Source organism: Camellia sinensis, chromosome 4, assembly GCF_055761805.1.
Source record: "Camellia sinensis isolate YWXY chromosome 4, ASM5576180v1, whole genome shotgun sequence".
Taxonomy (NCBI): Eukaryota; Viridiplantae; Streptophyta; class Magnoliopsida; order Ericales; family Theaceae; genus Camellia; species Camellia sinensis.
The window spans coordinates 211,345,033-211,367,643 of NC_138964.1; the positions used below are offsets into that span (position 1 = coordinate 211,345,033).

Sequence of the window (22,611 nt, forward strand, 5' to 3'; positions counted from 1 at the left end):
ATGTACCCAATTGAAAAGTTTTTTCTTACATTGAAACAATATGTACGTAATCGAGCTCATCCGGAGGGCTCAATAGCTAAGGGGTATTTGATGGAAGAATGCATGAACTTTTGTTCTCGCTATCTCCTTGATGTGGAAACCAAATCTAATCGACCGAGGAGAAACGATGAAGGTGATAACAACATGGGTCGAGCTGTAGGTGAAAGTACAACATTTTATCTTAATGATAATGAATTACAACAGTGTCACCGATATGTGTTGTTCAACAATTGATGTTGATGAAGATGGTTGAACTTCATTTGTGATTGTTGAGGAAGAGGGTTGAACTATACTCCTTGTTTCTTAGGTTTCTATTATTTGCAAATAAGAAAAGTTTAAATATTGTTAAAATGTCTCATGCTTAATTGCTGAATTTGTGATAAATTTATATATGTTTATGTGTTGTTCTATTATCAAGTGTAGAATTTCATAAAAATTTTCTTTCTTTTTATAATAAATGTTTACTTACTGTGGTGGTTGTTTTTTATTCAATTACAATGTCGGTTCTAATAGTTACGAGCGTAGGAGACATCGTTGTGGACTTGCATATGGATCTCTGTTCTTTGAAATGGCCAATGCAATTGAGAGGGAAATCACTACCTTGCAATTGAAAGTATGTTAAAGAGTTTATAGGTAATGCGTATGTTTTTTATTCAATTACAATGTCGGATATAAATTGTTTTTTGATATAGGAAAAGAAACTTGTTACGGAGATAAAGAGAACTGCTAAAACAGGAAATGAGGTACATTCTGGAACGTAATCTCTTTCTTGTTTTTATATTCAGATTTATCTTCTTATTTTTATTTGTATTTGCATTCTGCAGGCAACAACTAAAATTTCAGCATGTCAGCTAATCAATCTTAGGCAACAAATAACAAAATTACAAGCTTGCTTACAACAAATGTCCCCAGCTAAGCAGACTGAAGAGGAAACTGAAGGGCTAACCAACCAGGTTCATTGTTTAATTTTTCTTGTTCTTCTATTGGTTTATGTTTTTTATGAATCAAGATGATTTATGTTTTTTGTTATTGTTAATTGAATAACACATGTTGGTTAGTTTGTTTATTTATTTATTTATTTACTTGACAGGTCCTAGATGAAATTGGAGTTGATGTTGCCTCTCTAGTCAGTATTCGTAGGAGTTTTTTTTTTTTTATGACTTTATGTTGTTAGTTGATGCTATTTTTCATGTATTAAATTGGTTTTGAATTTGACTTGCACTCTTGACAGTTATTAGTATCGCCAAAAGGAAGAATTGTTGGGAAGACAATCGAGGATGCTAATAGGTATCTTATGTTATATTATAAGTAAATTGCTATCCATATTTCTAGTGCATTAACCTTTTCATATTTCTTTCATTTTAGGATGAAGTGGAAGGTTAAGACCTTTAAGGCCCCTTGCATTATGGATGAGGCTTTACGTGTGCGGGCAAGTCCCTCGCTACCTTGCACTATTGATGGAGCATCTTCTCCATATGTTTCGAGGTAAACTTTATTGCTAAAGTTTTATTTGTTCTGAAACTAATTTGTATCATCTGTTGATATTTATATCTTGTGTTATATTATTAGTAAATTGATATCCATATTTCTTGTGTATTAACCTTTTCATATTTCTTTCATTTTAGGATGAAACGGAAGAGGAAGACCTTTAAGGCCCCTTGCATTATGGATGAGGCTTTATGTGTGCGGGCAAGTGCCTCGCTACCTTGCACTATTTATGGAGCATCTTCTCCATATGTTTCGAGGTAAACTTTACTGCTAAAGTTTTATTTGTTCTGAAACTGATTTGTATCATTTGTTTATATTTATATCTTGTGTTATATTATTAGTAAATTGATATCCATATTTCTTGTGTATTAACCTTTTCATATTTCTTTCATTTTAGCATGAAGCGAAAGAGGAAGACCTTTAAGATCCCTTGCACTATAGATGAGGCTGTATGTGTGCGGGCAAGTCCTTCGCTACCTCGCACTATGGATGGAGCATCTTCTTCATCTGTTTTATCTCCATATATAGTATCAACTACCTTAACACGACGAGGTCGAGGATTTGCCCGAGGGATAAAGGAATGGGGTACAGGCACTAAGATCCAAGTAAAATTTGATGATAAGTTTCAGCTAGTGGAGGATGATGGCAAAAAGCTGAAAGGACAATTAGGGTTGATCGTGCGCAACGGGCATAGAGTCCCACTTACATATCTCAGTTGGAATGTGATGCATGTTGATATAAAGGAGAATATTTGGCAAGAGGTGAAGGTATATAGTTTTCCCTTTTGCTAATTACGGTTAGGGTTTATGCTTAGATTTTTGATTTTTTCCAAGTTATTAGTTATTTGATTTATGATTTCTTGTTAATTGTGTTTAGTTATTAATTATTAGCTTGCTTGTGCATTTGTGTATGCTCTATAATTATGAGGATGAAATTGGCTTTCAATTTGTGCTTTGTAGGACAACTTGGTATACTGTCCAGATGAATTCAAGGAGGTTTGTATGCGACTTTGTAGGACATCGTGGAAAGATCATAAAAGCAAGACAAAGTCCAAGTATTGGGTTCCATTCAAGAATGATCCGGACATTGCTTCTAGAGTACTTAGTAACATAGTGCCAACCCAGTGGAGGAAACTTGTACAATATTGGGCGAGTAAAGAAGTGTAGGTATATGTATTCTTTATAAAATTTTAATTAATGTTTTAATGATAAATAACTAATGTTTGATATTCTAACCAATGTTATAGGCGATTGCTAAGAAGAATTCTTCTAATCGGGGATTTCATGGTCCTCCACATACGACCGGAAGGACATCTTTCTCAGATATTCGTTTCAATGTATTGATCTTGTGGTTGCACCTAAGGCATCATCTGTGACTACAATTGCTGCCGCAGCTGCAGCCACAGCCGCAGCCGCACCTAGTGCACTTGGTGTGACACTTGTGGTTGCAGTTGTGGCTGCACCTAGTGCTGCATTTTTGACTTATTATGTTGTGAAGACTTGAGCTCCTAATTTGAAAAAAAAATGCAGATGACACATAAAGGAGAGCGAATAGATAAGATGAGTCTCTGGAAAAGGGCACACAACCTGAATGATCCTGATGTGGTAGCAATTGTGGTATGTCTATGGTTTACATGTTTTTACACATATTTTGCTTTTTACCAAACATTGTCCTTATGTTTTCAAAATGTAGGAGGAATATAATGCGCATCTTTGGAAAGTTCCTAAGGAGCAACATATGATTGAGTATTGCGATGGGATTTACCATAAAATCCTTGGGAATGATAGACATAGGTATTGCAAGACCTATGGGAGAGGAGTGCCCTGGAGTGCGGTGTATGCGCGAGGAAGCGGCCCATCCCAATCATTAGCAGCCCCTTCATTTATTGATGAGATCACACAGCGTGTGACACAGACGTTGAGTCTAGGTTCATTACGATGATCAAGAACCTAACGGCACGTGTTTTGTTCTTAGAGTCACAGGGTGTGGCTGAGAGTATGAGCTTGAGAAAGGTGCAATACTTACAAATTAACGAATTTTACGTTTTATCAATTTGTATATATACATATGGAAATTATTAACACATTATACTAACATATTGTAGGTGTCAGATGCATCTAGTGGGCAGCAAGCTTCAAAAGAAAATGAATAGGTATGCATTTCTCTGGGTATTACCTCTAGTTGTTATACCCAAAATGTACTGGTAAAGGATCCCTTGTATATTGGAGCATGAATCTTTAATATTTAATCCCTGGTAAAGAAACATCCTTTAGACTGTTGTTCCTTGGTTTTGACTCTTTTGAGTAGTGGTTATGGAGTTCAGAAGAACTTTTTGCAGAGTACATAGAGGGTGTGTTACTTCAATATGTTCATAGTTTTCTTACCGGATGTTATGGGGAAGTTTCGCTCACTGTTCTATGTTCCATAAGCCTAATGTTTCTTCTATGTTGTGAATCTTTGAGATGCATTCCCCATGTCATAGAAAAAGTATAAAGACTGACTGAGAGACTTTCTACTGACTCTACTCCAATGGCTTGGTTTATTTCTCTACTGTGAGTTTAGTTTGGGGCTACAGGCTAATGTAATAGTCTGTCCTCAAATATTAAGCCTTGACAGGGCAGTCAATCAATGAGGAATATAAGAGAAAGCCGCAATAGACAAAGAGCTCAAAGAAGGGATGATTTGGATTCGTGGTGTCATGCACTGTGACCCAATCAAAGTCCCTATCATTTGGATGAAAAGAGGATATGGTGTGCATCCTGCTTATTGTCTAGAGTTTGGGTTGAGCTTTTCTCCCTTCTTGACAAGGGATTTAGGAAAAGTTAGATATGAATTTGTTTTGTTATTAGGAATGAAAAATCCAATTTTATATCTATGAACTTATATTACACCTGAAAAAAATAATTAAGAATATACCTGCTAACCAAACATGAGATTGTGAATTGTCATTCCATTCTTACATGATTCCATCTTGGCAAACAAATAGTAGAATGAGAATGGACATTCCATTCCATTCAACCTTATATTCCATTCATGTATTTTTAAGAACTGCATAAAGTCTTCTTTAGTTAACACATGAGATGTGTAATTGACATGTTAAATCTGTGGCTCACACACACACAAAGAGGATAAATCAAATCCTCATCAGTGTATTTTACGATTATCAGCCGTGATTCTTTTCAAAAGTTGCAGGTGGGCAACGGTCTATACTTGATATATCATTCTATCTATATACTGTGCTTGGTAGGGCTTCTATTGATCTTAGACCAATATTGATTGATGCTGCTAAGACCATGCTTGAAGAATGAACTTTATTAGTCTACTAATTGGGTTTAAATGGTAACTCTGCTTCGTAGTTCAAAGTCTCAACTATTGAACTGTTTTTGCCTGGGTGACATCTCTGACTTGTACCAAAAAAGGTCATGAAAAGGAAGTAACCTACCATTGAAGTGTTTTTGTAACAAACTCTGTAGTTTCCAATTGGTCAAGATAATGATGCGTATATTTTTTTTTTAAAAAAATTAAATTAAAAAAATATATATATAAAAAAAAAACCAATGATGCACATATGTGAAAGGAATGAAAACAGTATTCACACATCTGTGTGATGGATGGTTTAATTCAAGTTTTAGTTTCCTTGTATATGATTGTGAAAATGAATAAGTAGATGTGGAGTTTGTTTTCTTCTTAAGTGAGTCTGATGCTTTATTCCTTTTCCACCAGTTTGTGTTATTCATTTTCCTAGAACTATGTGTCAAACAGGTGCAATTAAATCTCAAAGAAGGACATGGTATAATATCTCTCAAAGATCAACTCTCAGGTATAACTTCATGTTTCCTTCTTTTTCCTATCTAAATCCTGCTGTATTTTTATATGTCAACTGTGTTACAGAGTAATCTCAAGTAGAGTTCTATTTTATAATTTTTTTCATATATGGTCATTTATAGGCTTTATGGAAATAACAGTTCAAGGTGATGAGTTTTAAGTTAAATTCTTTTGTGAGAAAGGAATGGCCCCATTCAATTTCAGTTGGAAATTCAAACAGGAGATAAGTTCTTCACCATATTTAGAGACTATACTATTGCCTTAAGTTTATTTCTGCTGTTAAAAGATTAATGACCTTTTAAAGCCAATTTTTGTGGTATCTTTAGAAGTGCATACTTTTTTCTTCATGAGTTGAGTTTGTAGATTTAAATTCTGATGCTTTATCTAATGGCATGCTTTAACATCTTGCCTTACTTTCAGGTTGAGACTGGAGGCAATCCAGGTGTCCTCTTCAAGACGCACCTGTTTTCCAATGGATTGTATTTTTTTTCATAAAAGAACTTTTCCCAAGTTTTTAGTTGTAATAACTCACATATGACTCCAATTTTGAGACTCAAATGGAATGTCTAATTAAACTACAATGCTATACTCGTCTAAATTCTTGTCATTACTACTCTTAGAGTGTTAACGTTACACTTTTTCTTTTTTTCTTTTTTTTTTCTTTTTTTTTTTTTTGCGACGGTAACAAGATGGTCGCCAAAAATCATGTTAGTGTTTTTCTTTGTTTTTTGCGACGGAAAAATAGTGGTCGCCATAAGTAGTTTAGGCGGTCGCGAATAATTTGCGACCGTTGCTTTGCCATCGCAAAAAGTATTTGCCACCCCCACATTCGCGACCCCCATTTGCCGTCGCATGGGCCGTCGCAAAAGGTCTTTTACGACTGTTTTTTTATTATTTGCGACGGTTTATAGCGGTCGCAAAAAGTGACTTTTTTAAGTAGTGAGGGAAGATAAACACCTCTCAGCGTATCACACACGAGAGAGGGAAAGGAAAACACCTCTCAGCGTATCACACGCGAGACAGGGAAGGTAAACACCTCTCAGTGTATCACACGTGAGAGAGTGAAAGGCAACACCTCTCAGCATATCACACACGAGAGAGAGAAGGAAAACACCTCTCAGCGTATCACACGCGAGAGAGAGAAAGGCAACACCTCTCAGCGTATCACACGCGAGAGAGGGAAGGTAAACACCTCTCAGCGTATCACACGCAAGAGAGGAAAGGAAAACACCTCTCAGCGTATCACACGCGAGAGAGGGAAGGGCAACACCTCTTAGCGTATCACACGCGAGAGAGAGAAGGAAAACACCTCTTAGCGTATCACACGCGAGAGAGGTAAAGAAAAACACCTCTTAGCGTATTACACGTGAGAGAGGGAAGGAAAACACCTCTCAACGTATCATACGCGAGAGAGGGAAAGGCAACACCTCTCAATGTATCACACGTGAGAGAGGGAAAGAAAAACACCTCTGAGCGTATCACACGCGAGAAAGGGAAAGAAAACACCTCTCAACGTATCACATGCGAGAGAGGGAAGGGCAACACTTAAGAGTGGTATGAACATCAAAAGACATTCCAATGTTTCTAACCAAAGCAAAGAGGTATAAGCGTCGGGCACACAGTCCAAACGATTCTAACAGGGTGTTAGTGTAAACACCGGGCGCACCCGGGTGTTTCTAAACAATGGGGTAAGGGAGAGGAATGGTGTTACCTGGAATTCCTCTGAATGAACCGTACATATAATATCGTGCATGTATGAGAAAGAAACTTAAAAGGTACAATGCAATACAATGCATATCTCACGCGAGACGAATGATCGTAACACGATGCCAAGGCATACTCAATGCTCAATATGCAAGAAATGAAACCGAAGCATGTTCCATGCGAGATAATCAACGATGCATATTCAATGCAAAATAATCAACGATGCATATTCAATGCAAGATAGTCAACGATGCATATTCAATGCAAGAGTGAAAAAGGTACATGACAAAAGCCAACCTTGCATATATGACAAAATGCACTAACACAGCACATTCAAAGGCGATTCATCGATCTTCCGGTATACAAAAGGATACGGAAAACGATACACTTTGTTCATACTGAGTGACACACACTGGAAACACAGTTCGGAGCTCCCACGAAGACTGCTTGAGCTCAAAGGCGTATTTTCTTGAACTTTCTTGAGAGATGAGGGTACAAATCAATAGAACAACCCCCAAACAAGAGCATTGGAGGTCCATCGGCCACAAGAGGGAGCCATCAGCCACCCATCGGCCACCAGATAAGTTAATCGGCCAACAATGTGGCCGGCCGGCCAACAATTTGGCTGATCGGCCAAACATGGCAGATTCGGGGCAGTTTGGTCCATTTGCCTCGGGTCTTTAAGTATGGGGTTTGAAACCTCATTTCTTCACTTCCTCAAGACTGAAAAACATTTCTCCTCTCATTCTAGACCATTTTCCCCTTCCGATCCATGCTTTCTACGCGTTTCCAAGCCTCCCACAAACATTCAAATCGCAAAACCCTCATTGATCTCAACATTTTGGACCGATTGAAAAGTGGTTTTGGTGTCTCTTTCTTGATTTCCTCATTTAGGGTTTGTTTCCCCCGAGTCACCCTTGATTTCCATGCCCTCTTCCAAGCTTTGACCTTTTCTTCCATTTTTCACCCCTCGAAGTTGACTTTTTGTTGACTTTTGGCTTTCTCACCTTTTTTCCACATCTTCGACTATTTTCTCATTCTTCTTCATATGGCGGATGACATTCCACATGATGGGGCTCCTTCGGGAATGGAGATGGGTCCCGAGTTTGAGCCTTTGTCACTCGACATCCGACCCTTCGATCCAGCGTCCAATGACCATGACGTACACGTGTTGCCCCCCGATGGCATCCTCTAGTTCAGGAGATTCGCGCGAGGTGCACCAGAGGACCTCCTGCTACGCGAGCCGGAGTTAGGTATACTTTTCCTCTTTACTTTCTGCAATGCAGGTCATATGTCTTGGATAGCCAATATTGCTCTTCATCTGATTAGTCCAAACACACTTGTACATTACATGCCTAGTTCATTCTGAGCGCATTCATACATGATACTTCTGTTAACTTGAACATATGTACACACTGCATTTCTATCAATTCTGAACACATGCATACACTGTATTCCTGACACTGCTTTGCATCTGTTTATCTTGGACACAGGGAGATTCTCATGCCTTTCGAGGTTATGGGAACACCATCGCCCAAGATTGGTACATGTAGCTACTCGATGATGTTCGCCACATCGTCGATGAGGCTGGTTTTGGTGTATTCTCTATGGGAATCTCGCACCTCACTGCGAGTCGGCCTCTTCTAGGCGCCTTAGTGGAGAGGTGGTAGGACACCACCGATTCCTTCCACCTTTCTATAGCAGGGGAGATGACGATGACTCCTTTCGACTTCTCCATGCTCACAGGCATAGGAGTAGGGGGTGATCCGATCCCTTACGACACTGACATGCGCGAGTGGGATGCTGCTCAAATCTTTTTGCTAGGGACTCGCCCACCTCTCTCCTGACTAGGGATGGTGCAATATTCGTGGTTCGCCGACCACTTCAGGGGGGAGACACCGACGACCTGCGAGGAGGTCGAGCACTACGCCGGGGGGTTCCTCATGTTCTTGCTTGGCACTATTCTATTCGCCGACAGGGTGAACACTATTGGCCTCTACCTCTTGAGTGCACTAGTAGACTTGTCTCGCATCCGGCGCTATGACTGGGGCGGTGCAGGCTTGGCCACACTGTATGGATACATGAGTTCTTCATCTCGCCGGAGCGGGCACCTGTCAGGAGGCTACTGGACAGCCTGGGAGGTACATCTTTCCCATCTGCTTTACAGTCCTGCTTTACATTATATGTACACCACACACACTGCATAACACACAATCTGCTTTACACCAGTTGTACAATGCACACATTGCACGAGACACTGCATATCAATTTTTTAATTTTTGCTTTACCTGTATGCTGCTTTACTGATAAACATACTCGTTATTACCCTTTCACATTCTGTAGTCATGGGTATACGCCTACTTCCCGAGGCTTGCCCCAGAGCAGAAGGTAGAGACGCCTCCCACGGTTCCGTATTCACATAGGTACGATGTGAGGTGCAAGCGGAGGCCGTGAGAGTCTTTCTCATTCTTCTGCCGATATTTTGACACTGTAGCTGCAACAGAGGTATTTCAAACCTTACAGTTCATCTGAGCTTTGCTTTATATTGCACTTTCAATAGCAAATAACAACCTGTATATCCGTCATTTATAGATCACCTGGCAGCCCTGGGCAATGCTGCCTGACGCAGTTAGAGACTGGTTTATGGGCGCTCGGAAGACTTCCCGATTCTGGGTTTTGCTTGAGGGTCCGGTCTGTCGAGCGCGGTACTTGGGTTTATGCTTCCTGCGATAGAGCCTTGGTTTACCCGAGCCGGTGGTTCCGATGCCGCCTCCCAGGCACATGAGGTTTATAGAGAGGTACACCCCGCTGGAGACGACCGATTTCACGATAGGTTGGGATACTGACTTCTTCAGGCTCGACGGCGACTACACCGTCTTCATCCAGACATATCTCATGCAGCCTCTGGCCAGTGTTCGCCGAGGTGAGAGAGAGAGACCTGTAGCCACAGCAGGAGGAGTAGGAGGATCCAGGGCGACCCAGGCCCATGGTAGGAGGGGTTCCCAGAGGAGACAGAGGGCGAAGTGGCCAGACATGCCCACTACTATGACGTGCCGAGGATGGGCTGGAGAGACTTATCAGATTCCTATCACTCCTCCCCCAGCTGATCATGAGCTCGTCGGAGTTCGAGGCCTGACCCCGGTATATGCTATACTTTACATTTTGTACATTCATTTCATTTCAGTTGACATGCCGCAGATTTCTAATTACCTTAACACTTTTGCAGGCTTCCATAGAGTACACTGGGCAGCCACTAGAGCTGTCGGCTTCTCTGATGGGGATGATGCAGACAAGCATGGACCTGCTCAGTATTTACAGTATTCCAGTAAGTTCTTTCAACTTCCGTTCCAAAACCCTCTGTAATCTGCTCCATACTAATCTGATGCATCACATTATCAATACTGCATTTGATACACCACACTCATATACCACTCACGGCACTGATACACTGTATCCCATATACTGGCCACAGCCTTCATACACTGCAATCATTCACCGCTCACGGCGTTCATACACTGTTCACAGCATTCATACACTATAATCATATACTGCATTTGATACCACACTCAACTTCACATAGCATAACTGATGCATTTGCCAAATTGTTCTTTTCAGGTCCCATTCCAGATACCAGCCACAGCGGGCGCCTCAGCGGGACCTTCAGTGCCTCCCCGAGCAGCAGGGGGAGCGGGACAAGAGACTCCAATGCACAGCTGAAGCAGAGCTAGGCGTGCTCACACCAGGAGTAGTTCGCGGTAGCCCGTCCCAAATGATGATGAGTTTGACGAGGAGGCAATGAGTTCACAATTAGAGTCATCTCAAGATGGAGATGAGGCTGGAGATGGCTTGTGTTCAGACTCAGATAGCGGAGCTGGCGGCGGTAGTTCTGGGCCTTCGTCGAAGAAGAGGACGAGGAGGGTTTCCCGCTCTTGAGGCGACTGGCGCCGGTTCAGACGTTTTATTTTTTCTTTATTTCTCTTTTTGCCTATAGTTTTTGCACATTATACAGCTTCAAGTAGTTTTATGTTCTTTAAAACTTGTACTCTTGTAAAAAAGAAACCATGATGGAATGAAAACAACTTTTTGATTGAAAAAGTGTTACATTTTACATTCTAAGCATCGCATCACATCGTATCGCATCACACAACATGTAAATGAGATTGAACTTTGTTCAACAACTACACACTCGAATTGCATTGTCTTAATTAGGGAGCGAACCAACTGACAACTGAAAGAACAAAACAACTCGATAAGCAAAACCAGGACTTGACATGCTAACCAAATGTGAATACAACTCGATAAGCAAGACAAGAACTTAACAATCAACGCAAAATACAACTCGATAAATGAAATTGCAACCACTCGATAAACAAATTTAAATAACCCAGGAACAACTTCACAAAATCGTCACAAAATGCATTCGAAGTGGAACAAGAAACAAAGTTCTCAAAACTTCCAACATATGCACAGCTCAGAGAACAAAGGAGAGGCCATCGGCCAAGGTGGGAGGCCATCGGCCACCATAAAAAGCTATCGGCCACAAGAACTAGCCGATCGCCTATAAAGATGGTCGGTCAGCCATCAAATTTGGCCGGTCGGCCATTAATGCAGAAAGTGCCTAGATTGTTGCCACCTGTATTCCACTCAACACCTTATCTTCTACAAAAGCCCCAACTTCATAGTTTCTCCATTTCAACTCTGTTTTTGCCCCAAATGGAAGCATTTCTTTCCCAAAACCTCACAAATTGGATTGCGAACTTGGATGGCTCGAAAAAGTTGAATTTCTGGGGTTTCGCAATAAATGCACTATTCACGCTGAGCCACACCCCGCTGCGTTTTTCGTCCATCCATGCCGTGACTAGGTGTTGGAATCCAGTAACTCATGTTTTTAGCTTTGGCAGACAAGAGATGTGTCCCACTTTTGAAGATTTACAAGCCTTGATGGAATCTCAGCGAGATGAAGAGATCTTACCCCAATTCCGTTTTGGCCACATCCGAGCCTTAGGACGGATGTGCGGGCTCACTTTGCATGACACTCGGTCTTTGATTCGCGACGGAGAATTGGACATCCCCAGCTTGATTCATCGATTTTCTGATGCTGCTGACCGCGACGATCATCACTGGCAGGGTTTCCGGCGACATGCGCTTTACTTGTGTATGTTGTCTCATTTCTTGTTTGCCCCAGGCTCTGGTGGGTCTAGCGTCCATTTGATTGAGGTTGCCCAAGGTTTAAAAGAGGGCAAGAGCTGCATTGGCATGACACTAGCTGAGACACTGATGGGTTTGGATGCCTTTCATTGCCGGGAGATAACCAGATTTGCAGGGAGTCCACTACTCTTACAAGTAACGTTTCCCTCTCTACTCACATGTGTATTCCACACATCGCTCGGCCCTCAAGCTCGTTTTTTCTCTCAAAACCCTTTTCTCATTTTTCTCTCCACGTACACCTTTCTATTCTTTAATCTCTAATTTTTCATCCCTCCCCAGATATGGTTGATGGACAAGTTGAGAGTGGTAGACTCATGCCCAACATATTCAGCAAGCGGCTATTTCTTCTGGCAACGTCTAGTCGATGCCCCAGATGAGGGATGGTGGTGCGAATGGAAGTGCAGCCTGTCCGCTATCAACATTGCTCAGCGCTGCCCCTGGCTTAATCTGCTAGCGATGAGTTACTGCATGTCTCGCCAACCCGGGATTCAGTTGATCCGCCTGACACATTGTGTCTTTTACCTCCCATTTCGATTCCGGCGCCAATTTGGGCATGATCAGACTTGTCCAGAATAAGGGATAGAGTACCCTATTGCATTTCCAGTCTGAGGCGCACAGCTAGCTCGGTATGCCACAACATGGAGGACGAGAGAGCTTCTGGCCCCCGCTCCCACTTTCAGTTGCACCCTCTCTGATGAGTGCATAGCTTGGCTCGATGAAGAGGCGTAGGTTGGGCCTACTTTGGCATCAAAGGCTTCCACAAGCTCTGGGAGGGGGCGCAGGAACACCTGACTTATCCACGCCCTGAGTTTATTGCTTTATCAGTACTTTCAAGTTTTCTTTATGAATGTAATAAAAAGAAACTTCAATTTGTATTCAAGAGTAGGAGAACTCTGTACTGAAATCAATGTAATTGAAGGTTGTGGGTACTAAAATTTTTTTGTTTGGTCCAAAAATGGTCTAAGTCATAAAAAGATTAATTTGGAAAAAATCAACTTTTATTAAAACTTTTCAAAACCATTTTCGATATGGATCACAACTGGACACACCCGAGATCTATCATCGAGATGTACAACCCTGGATCCAAACAACTGGAAAGTTGCCCCTAGTTTGAATAGCACTGCACTAGAGATCACAACCGAGCTCTTGAATGTAGAATAGACAGAGATGACCAACATGATCACATGGACAAAGTTGATTTGGACGTGTTTATGGCTGGACTTCATAATGAAGTTGCGTACGTATCCCAAAGATGGGAATCAAGCCTTACGTAGTTCGGTTCAGGTTCACTCGTGTATTAACACTCTCCTTTTGCGCTCTAACTTTTGCCAAGGCTGCCCTTTCTAGGTTTTTAACCTTGCGAGTTCAGTTTTTATTATTTCAAATTTTTTGTGCTCTAACTTTTGCCTAAGTCGCCCTTTCGGGGTTTTGGCCTAGCGAGCCACTCAGGGATAGTATTTCTTCAACTTGTCCATGTTGATTGGCTGCGAGAAATCAAGGCCATCTAAATCTATCAGAACGACAGCTCCACCCAACCAAATAGACTTGATGATGTAAGGGCTAGTCCAATTGGGTCTGAACTTGCCCCTAGGGTCGTGGATGGGAGCTCGGTTGTCTTTAAGCACCAAATCCCCCTCTTTCCAATTCCTGGACTTAACCTTCTCGTTGAAAGCCCTGGCGATTCTTCATTGATAACCCTGGACGTGATACAGTGCTTTAAGCATTCTCTCGTCAAATAGCATGAGTTCTTCGAATCTGCTCTGCTGTCAATCTGCCTCAGCTATCTGGCACTCAGCCATAACCCGTAATGACGGAACCTCAACTTCGATAGGCAGAATAGCCTCCATCCCATAAACTAAGGAATACGAAGTTACCCCAGTAGATGTTTGAATTGAAGTTTGGTAGCCCCAAAGAGCAAATGGCAGTTCATCTGGCTAGCCTCAACAGCTCCGTTGGTTTGTGGCCGGTATGTAGATGACTTATGAAAAGCCACGTTGTATTTTTTCAACAAGTTGATCACCTCCTTCTTGAAGTGGGAACCATTATCCGAAATAATCTCATTCGGGACCCCATAGTGACAGATAATGTTGTTTCTGATGAACTTAGCAACATGCGATGCCTTCAACACAGCGTAAGATTGGGCCTCAACCCACTTCGTGAATTAGTCCGTCGCAACCAGAATATACTCATGCCCGTCGGACCCCTTCGGAGTGACAGCCCCAATCACATCAATCCCTAGACTGAAAACGGCCATGCCGAAGTCATGTTATACAGCTTCGATGGCGGAATGTTCATGCGGTTTGCATGGATGTGACATTTGTGGCATCGCCGGACAAAGCCAATACAATCCTCCTCCATGGTTGACCAGTAATAACCTTGCCTAAGGATCTTCCGGGCTAGCATCACCCCGCTCATGTGTGCTCCGCACTCTCCTCCGTGGATGGCCTCCATATGCGCTTGGATTCTTCAGCATCAACGCATAGCTTATGCATCCTGAGATGACCCCGTTTATACAGTTTACCCCCGCAGACGATAAACTGAGCAGCCATTCTTCAGATTGCCTTTGGCATTTGCCCCTGGTGGATACGCCTCATTTTCCAAGAAGTTCCAGATGTCGTAATACTAGAGGTTTTGATCTTGTACCTCATCTATGGTAGCAATCAGCTCGTAGGCCAACATGAATTTCTGTTCAATGATGATCGGACGCATCCGGACTCCAAAAGGGATGTCTATCATAGAAGATAGAGTTGCTAATGAATCAGCGAACCTGTTGTTCTCTCTTAACAGATGAGCGAAGTTCAGTTTTTCAAACCGAGGAATCAGAACGTCCAAGGTCTGGTGATAGATTCTCATCTTTTCTTCTTTAACTTTCCAATCTCCTTTAGCTTAAGATACAACAAGGTTCGAGTCCCCGATGACATCCAACCGTTTTGCCCCTAGTTCTAGGGCGGCTTCTAGTCCAGCAATACATACCTCATACTCTGCCTCATTGTTTGATACTTTGAACTGGAGTTTGAAAGCTAAGGGTATACGGGAATTGTCGGGTGCTTTTAGCAACACCCCTATCCCATACCTGTACTGGCTTGACGCTCCATCAAAGTACATCGTCCAAGCCTCTTCTTCGACATGCAAAATGGCCTCATCAAGGAACAGATATTCTACTGCTCCATCCCCTTCAACTGGGTGGTTGGCTAGGAACTCCGCTACCACTCTCCCTTTCACTGTCTTGCACATCATGTACTTCAGATCAAATTCGGAAAGCAGAAGCAACCAACGATCTAACCTACCCACAAGTGCTGGTTTCTCAAAGAGATATTTGATGGGATCTAATCTCGAAACCAATATTACAGAGTGAGCTAATAGGTAGTGCCTCAACTTCTTGGTAGCCCATACCAAGGCCAGACAAGCCTTCTCTAGCGGAGTGTAGCGGGTCTCGTAATCTAGCATTTTCTTGCTCTGGTAGTAGATAACCTTCTCCACTTTGTCCTCAGACTCCTATGCAAGCATGCAATCCATTGTCGTTTCAGTCACTAACAAGTACAGAATCAACAGTTTCCCTAGCTCAGGTGGTGACAACACAGGTGGGTTCTGTAAATATTGCTTGATCTGCTCGAAAGCAACATGGCATCGGTCATCCCATTGGAACTTCTTTCCTTTCTGTAGGAGACCAAACAGTGGTTCACAAGTCAAGGTTAATTTTGCAATAAATCGTCTTATGAATTGCACTTTACCCAGAAAGCCTCGCACCTCCTTTTCAGTCCTCGGTGGTGGCATTTCTAAGATAGCCTTGATTTTGGAAGGATCGACCTCAATACCCCTTTGTGTGATCAAGAACCCTAGCATTTTCCCTATTGTAACACCAAATGTACATTTCTAAGGATTCATCTGCAACCGATACTCTCTGATCCGTTGGAATAATTTCTACAAGGCGATGTAGTGGCCCTCTCTTTCCTTGGACTCGACAATCATGTCGTCCACCTATACCTCGACCTCTTTATGGATCATGTCATGCAAAATCATGGTCGCAACCCGTTGATATGTAGCCCCAGCGTTCTTCAAACTGAACGGCATCACCCTATAACAATAGGTTCCCCACGGGGTAGTGAAAACAGTTTTCTCCCTGTCTTTAGGTGCCATCAAAATCTGATTGTAGCCTGAAAACCCATCCATGAACGAGAGCAATGCATGCCCAGCAGTGATGTCCACTAATTCGTTGATATGCGGCAGAGGAAAGTCGTCTTTCGGACTGGCTTTGTTCAAATCCCTGAAGTCCACACATACCCGAATTTTGCCGTCTTTCTTCGGCACCGGAACTATATTGGCCAACCAAGTTGGGTACTCAGATACTAACAGGAACCCTGCGTCGATCTGCTTGGTGACCTCTTCTTTGATTTTCAGAGCCCAGTCTGGCCGGATCCTTCGGAGCTTCTACTTAACAGGTCGGGCCTCTGGGTCCAGAGGGATCCGGTGTTGTACAATCTCAGGATCGATTCCAGGCATGTCTTCGTAGGACCACGCGAAAACATCTTTGAAGTCTTTTAATAAAGTGACTAAGTGCTCGCGTTCCTCAGAAGACAACGTGGACGCGATCTGGACCAGCTACGGATCCTTCTCAGTACCAACGTTAATTAAGGTGATTTCATCAACCAAAGGTTTTACAAACCTCTCCTGCTCTTGATCAAGCAAATATTTCAAAACCAGAGGAATTTTTTCCTCGTCGTTTTTATCAAAATTTTGAAAGTCTTGGTTAATGCAATAAATTAAAGGCACAGAAAAGTACTCGAAAGCCATAGCCGTGCCATTCTCATTAATCACATCCAGTTCGTCCGATCCTTCAGTTACAACAGACTCAAAGGAAAATGAAGAAGACGACCTGGGCAGGACAGTGGCATCTGGGTTATCACCCTCAAGAATACCGGACTCAGACTCAAAAGAGCTGGAATCTGATTCTGACTCCACAGACTCTGTGGAATCAGATTCCGACTCACTACCTGATCTGGAATTGCTTGATAAAAAGCCCTCCTCATAATGCCAGATGAGGGAGGGTGCAATGGATGCATCGAGAATGCCTGAAGATGGGCCCACAACCACTTCATCCCTGATCATGGAAACTGAGAAGCTATCCCCGAAGCACTCTGGTACGATCTGAGGATCTAAGAGGAGACAAGCCAACGCTACCCCCATCTCAATTTATGTGCTCTCAGAATCCACTTTCTTACACTGCTCAGCCTTAGCTGGTGGGTTTGTCTGCTCTTCGGAAACTTCATTCCCCGACAACTGAAGATCAAAAAATATTTTGAAGCCGGGCAAGCACTGCTTCTCTACATTCAACCATGGCTCCGGAAAGCCGCAAAACAGGAAACCTTCCCCCTCCTGGACAAAGCGTCCATTCAGGGCCCCCTAGATAGGTCTGTGCACCAACTCGTAGTGTTTCCCGGGTTGCTTTGCCTTGGCTCTTCCGGTCATCTCTCTTCCTTTCCTCGCCCAATCCTCTTTGGTAGGCAGATAACCTAATCCAAAGGTATATGGGTTATGCGGCACTTCGGCCAACGCTACGATGCCCTTCCGGCCACTTCATGTAAATGAGGCCAAAGCATGCACACAACTCAAGTAAAGCATGCTAGAGACTTTGAAACTCAAAGCTAGTGAGCAAGATTGCACTATGGCTATACAAAGCAAGTTCAAAATGATCAAGACCACTCAAAACAGAGTTCAAGCAGGTCAAAACAAGGCTAAGAACCTACTGGAGCAGAGCTAAAACAAGCTAGAGTTAGAGGCACAAAGCGTGATGCATGTTAAGGCTATAAGGAGGATTGCACTACAACGGTGTGAAGCATGCAAGAGGCAATCAAATCAACCCAAAACAGAGTTATATCATGTTAAAATAAGGCCTAAAACATGCTAAAATAGAGCCTCAAGGAGGTAGAAAAACATACCAAAGTGTTAAGCCAACAACACAAGCAATCAAGACACAAGGAGAGGGGATGACCCCCTCCTATTTGGGGCCTCAAAACACACTTTCCACCACTGAAATTCCTCTGGAATTCAGTGGTTAAAAGGCCAAGAGAAGGTGATCCCAAAGGCCTAAAGAGATGGCACAAAGCAAAGCAAAACAAGCCACCAAAGGGGGTAGACCACCTCTAACTCAAACCAAGCCTCAAACAACCATTTTAAACACTTAAAAACAAAGCTTTTTGCAGTTTAGAGTAGGGCCTAAAAGAGCATGCAAGGATGGCCAAATACTTAAGCAAAATAAAGCTTAAAGAGGGTAACTACTCACCCTTGAAGAACCACAGCAACACAGCAACTTCTGAGGTAAAAACTAGCCTTTTAGAACCCAAGTACGACCTCCAAGAACCTCAGCTCAATGATGGTGGTGCTTTACTAGGTGTTTGTGTGCAAAAGTATGAAGAAACAACACTTTTGAGGCAATATAGCACAAATATAAAGAGAGAGGGAGAATTCTAGTGAGAGAGGGATATCTTTTGCTTCTTTAAAATCTGAACCTCTGGAAAGGGAGAAGGACCTTCCCTCTTATAGAATTCCAAGCCTCAAGCTTGCTTGACAAGCTAGAAGCTTTGTGCAATCCCTCCATACGTGTATGGAGGATGCCTTCTGTGCCCAACAGCTGGCACAGCTAGCAATAAAAATATCTAAAAAAGCAAGAAAATGGCCGTCGGCCAACTCAAGTGGCCTACAGGAGGGACAAGTGGCCAACAAGAGCCAAAAGTGGCCGACATCCTCTCCCCTCCCTCTAGGCAAGGGGGAACAAGGTATGGCCCAAAAACAAACCAAAAGGAAGAGAGCGAAGAGGCCACAAGATAAGGCACTCAGCCGAAAGCTCCTGAAACTAGCCTACGGGCCACTACAAGTGGCCTACAAGAGAGATAAGTAGCCTATAGCTACAAAAAGTGGCCTACAGGCCTCTCTCTCCCTCCAGGAAAAGGCACCAAGGCAATGGTCCAAAAAAAACCAAGAAGAAGAGAGTTAAGAGGTCCCGAGACAAGGCGCTCAGCTAAAAACCTGAGAAACTCGAAACGAGCACAAACATGTGCGATCATCGCGTGCACGAACGATGACGTCTGAGTCTTAAGGTCGATCAAAATTGGGTGTCTACAGTTGCCCCTCTTTGATAGAACTCAGAAGTCATGAAATGACGAGTGTGAATGTCAAAGTCCAGAGACGACCCATTTTTAACCAGGCCGAAGACTTAGAAAAACAGGCAAGATAACAAAATAGATGCGCCCGCAGGCAGGGGCAAAATGCAAATGACATGTACAATGCAGAACACAAGTCATGATTAGGCAAAGAGAGCAGTAGAGAAACATCTAGATACACATGTTATGCAAATAAATGCTACAGCAAACTCATACAGAAGCAAGTAAGTAAACACGCCACGCGTGAGAATTACAGACCGAACTACATTTCATGTAGAAAGAATGTAAGAAAATATGCAATTTTAGTGAATCATGTGCGATAGATACACAAAGCGAACGGAGTGTGATAGATACACAAAGTGAACATGTGTGATAGATACACAAAATGAACGAAGTGTGATAGATACACTAAGTGAAACAAAGTGTGATAGATACACAAAGTGAACATGTGTGATAGATACACAAAGTGAACAAAGTGTGATATATACACTAAGTGAAACAAAGTGTGATAGATACCCTAAGATAATGTGTGATAGATACACAAAGTGAACATGTGTGATAGATACACAAAGTGAACGAAGTGTTATCGACACATTAAGTGAAACAAAGTGTGATAGATACACTAAGATAACGTGTGATAGATACACAAAGTGAACGAAGTGTGATAGATACACAAAGTGAACGAAGTGCGATAGATACACTAAGTAAGCATGTGTGATAGATACACTAAGTGAGCATGTGTGATAGATACACAAAGTGAACAAAGTGTGATAGATACACTAAGTGAACGAAGTGTGATAGATACACTAAGTGAAACAAAGTGTGATAGATACACTAAGATAACGTGTGATAGATACACAAATTGAATGAAGTGTGATAGATACACAAAGTGAACGAAGTGCGATAGATACACTAAGTGAGCATGTGTGATAGATACACAAAGTGAAAGAAGTGTGATAGATACACCAAATGAAACATGTGTGATAGATACACAAAGTAAATGAAGTGTGATAGATACACTAAGTGAAGCATGTGTGATAGATACACAAAGTAAACGAAGTGTGATGGATACACTAAGTAAACGAAGTGTGATAGATACACTAAGTGAGACAAAGTTCTCTTACCGAGACATAAATGATTTTATGCGGAACTTCTCTGAATGAACCGTGCACATCAGCTTTGAATGAACCGTTCATACAATATCGTGCTTGTACAAGAAAGAAACTTGATAGGTACCAAAATGCATGCTTTGTGCAAAAGTGCGACGATGTTAAGGCATACTCAATGCGAACATAAGAAGCGCATATTCTATGCAAGGGTGAGAGGTGCATATATTATGCAAGTGAAACGTGCGTAGCAATGCAAATGAAACGGTGCATAACAATGCGAATGGAACGCGCATAACAATGCAAGTGAAGCGGTGCATAGCAATGCAAGTGAAAAGTGCATACAATGCGAGCGAAACATGCATACAATGCGAGTGAAACATGCATAGAAATGCAAGTGAAAAGTGCATACATATTCTGTGCACACCAACAATACACTTCCAATGCAACACTAACAGCATGTTTGAAGTGAAATGTCGAATAAGGAAATACATGCCTTAACGAGACCAATTCAAACGCAACCTCCGATTTACCTCTCGGAAGGATCACAATGTACTTTAAAAGGATACACCTCTCTCCTGAAGATTGACGATGAGTCGTGCATCAAGGACGTGAATCGAAGCCCTCGCGGGAACATTTGAGCCGAAAAAGTGAACTCTTCTTGCACTTTTTTGAGAGCCAAGGACTCCAAACAGCATAAAAACACACATGGAGAACCATGAACACCTGTAGGCCATCCCCAAGGACTGTCGTCCACTTTTCCAGGTTGTAGGCCAATTAAGTGGCCGGTCGGCCACAAAACCTGGCCGGTCGGTGTAGACCGCCCGAACTCGCTCCATGCGAATTTGGGTTCACGCTACTACAGTTCAAACTCCTGTCACGGTTCTGAATCTAATCTCACAAAGTGCAATGTAAGACTGATAAATCACCAAAGAGTCCAAATCCAGCAAATCGTTTTGGAAAATCAATTTTAATCAAAAAGCGCCAAACATGGACTGCTTTGCCAGATTTCAGAGTCGCCACCTAAATATTTTATTTTCAAAAATTTAGGAAACCCTGACTCGTGCCTAAGGCCACGTGTCCGTCATCACCAAAGTTGCTTCGGCTCAGGAACTTGGGTACGAGAGGGGAAGGTCCTCAAATGAGCACCCCCGCTCGCCCGATCAAAGATCGGCCTCTACTAAACATGATATGTTGTTTTTATAAGCACATGTGTTCTTATTCCGGTTATTAATCTAGAATTGCTATGTGATACGCACAGCACACAAATATAGACTAAATCACTCGATTTGGAACGAAACATCTCATGTTTGTTTGTGAAAATGGTTTGAAAGTACTACTTGCAAGTAGGCTAAAATGCGAATTTGCCACCCTCAAGTGGGCATAAAACATGATTTGCCACAAACAAGTGGGCTTAAAACACACGTTTTGATGAATTGTTCCAATTCAAGCAATGAAGCCTTCATCCACAGGCATTCATGCAGTTAAACACTTAAGCAGATAGCCTCATGGAAAGCATGCTGTCATGGCAAGCATGTTGTCATTGCAGTCACTTACACACATGCAAGGATGTTAAAGCATAAACACTCACAGTGTACTCCAAGCCAAAACAGAAGCTAGTTAGTAATCAATGCATGATCCTAGCTATGTTAACAATGCGTAATGTAACACATGCAAAATGCAACTAAAATAGGCTCGGCTAGCTAAGATGGCATATGCATGCAACTTGATTACATGCTGTGAAACACTTATTCAAGTAAGTATTGAGATTCAATGTAGTTTGAATGATGCACCAAGCCCGGTGCATGCAATACGAATGAATGATGCACACATGCAAAACATAAGGATGGTAATTGAAATATGCCCTAAACTAACCATCAAAAGTTGGTAAATAAAAGGGAGAAAGACGTGGGGTTGGAAGACATTCACACACACACATGCACACTTATTACAACATTGGCCCTCTCGATGGAGGGTCCGAATGAAATGAAAGCTAACTAGCTACACTAATTAAGCTAACTAAGCTAACTATTACAACATAGATCTATTAGCTAAGCACGTTAACTAATTAAGTACAGAACCAA

The 22,611-nt window shown here is 42.2% G+C and overlaps 1 long non-coding RNA gene across 1 annotated transcript; it reads left to right on the forward strand.

The window, feature by feature from the left end:
• The first annotated feature begins 272 nt into the window (after positions 1-272).
• LOC114271739 (uncharacterized) lies at positions 273-994 on the forward strand. The gene is made up of 3 exons (XR_014365837.1): positions 273-652; positions 732-782; positions 864-994. It is a non-coding gene; the product is annotated as an uncharacterized LOC114271739 (long non-coding RNA).
• The last annotated feature ends 21,617 nt before the right edge of the window (positions 995-22,611 follow it).